The sequence below is a fragment of the Panthera pardus genome, unplaced genomic scaffold (assembly GCF_024362965.1).
Source record: "Panthera pardus isolate Hobbes unplaced genomic scaffold, ASM2436296v1 HiC_scaffold_26, whole genome shotgun sequence".
In the NCBI taxonomy this organism is placed as follows: Eukaryota; Metazoa; Chordata; class Mammalia; order Carnivora; family Felidae; genus Panthera; species Panthera pardus.
The window spans coordinates 15,886,023-15,887,277 of NW_026526832.1; positions in this window are offsets into that span (position 1 = coordinate 15,886,023).

Here is a 1,255-nt window from a genome sequence, read left to right on the forward strand (position 1 = left end):
CCACCCCCCACCCCTGGCACATTCTCCTGCTGCATTATCAACGTTTGTATAAATGCCTCACTTCCCCCACTAGCTCTTCGAGAGCCAGAACTTGATTTGATCCATGTAGAATTGTCCCTGCAGCACAGATGGTGTTTACTAAGTATTTTTGAATAGGTCAGAGAATGAATCTCTACCTTAGGGCTTTTTCTGCTGGACAGTCTCCGTGTCTTGTAACTCAAAGAAAGAATGGATGGATGGGTGGGTGGGTGGGACAAATGAAAGAATAAAGGATTGAATATGTATAGAGGCCAGTTAACCTCTCATAGGGAAAATAAGCAAGCCTGTTCTCTCCAGATGCTTCTGCTGATTCTGACCAGCTAACACATAAATATAGACTCAGAGGGGACAGGTGGAAGTGGGGTGACTCGGGGCAACCTCTCTCCACTCTACAGACTGGGGCGGGGGCATAGGGCATTGCACTCCTTGACGTTTTCCGTGGCCCTGGCTGAGTAGTGTGGGGGAAGGAGTGACAGGACATTGGGTCTCTAGGGATTCCCGCCTGTGAAACTGCCCTGCCCCTGTTTTCTACCTCAGATAGTTTCCAGGCTGAGGCCCGAGCCTCAGGCCCCGAAGCCTGAAGGAGGTCAGTAGGCTGAGACAGCAGGAGCCAGAGGGACGGCCCCAGAGAAAGTGCCTCTTGAATGTTCCCTCGACCATGGAGAGGAGCCTCAAGCACCATTTCCTCCTTCTCGGGAGATCGGCACCACGCCCCCACACGCTCCCCTGCCCACACACTCCCCTGCCTCACAGGTCCCTCGAGGCCAGGCCTGGGTCTTGAAGAGGCAGGGAGGAGAGGCGGATATATGCGGGGCAGGAAGGTGCCCACGGGTCCAAGTGGCAAGGGGAGGAGGGGCTACACACACCCTTCTTTCTTCTGCGATAAAAGAACACAAACTTTACCTCTTTTCGCTGCCTCCTTCATCTCAAAGAAAGGCATAGAGCTGAGACATGGTCCCTCTGCTGTGCTTAGCTCTCAACTTAGAGGAGGTTAGACCTCTTGGCTTTGGTCTTCCCTTGCCCTTCATTCCGTGAGAAAGTGAAATGTGCATGCAGAAGGGAATGCAGAGCTGGGGGCCATCTGCACTCCAGAGGGCAGTGGTTCCCTCCGGTCAGCCTGGACGGTCCCTGGGCCCGGAGGCTTCAGGCCAATGGGATGCTCCCTCCCTCGACTTCCCCCAGCCTCCTTCGGAATGATGCTCTGTGGCCAAGCAGG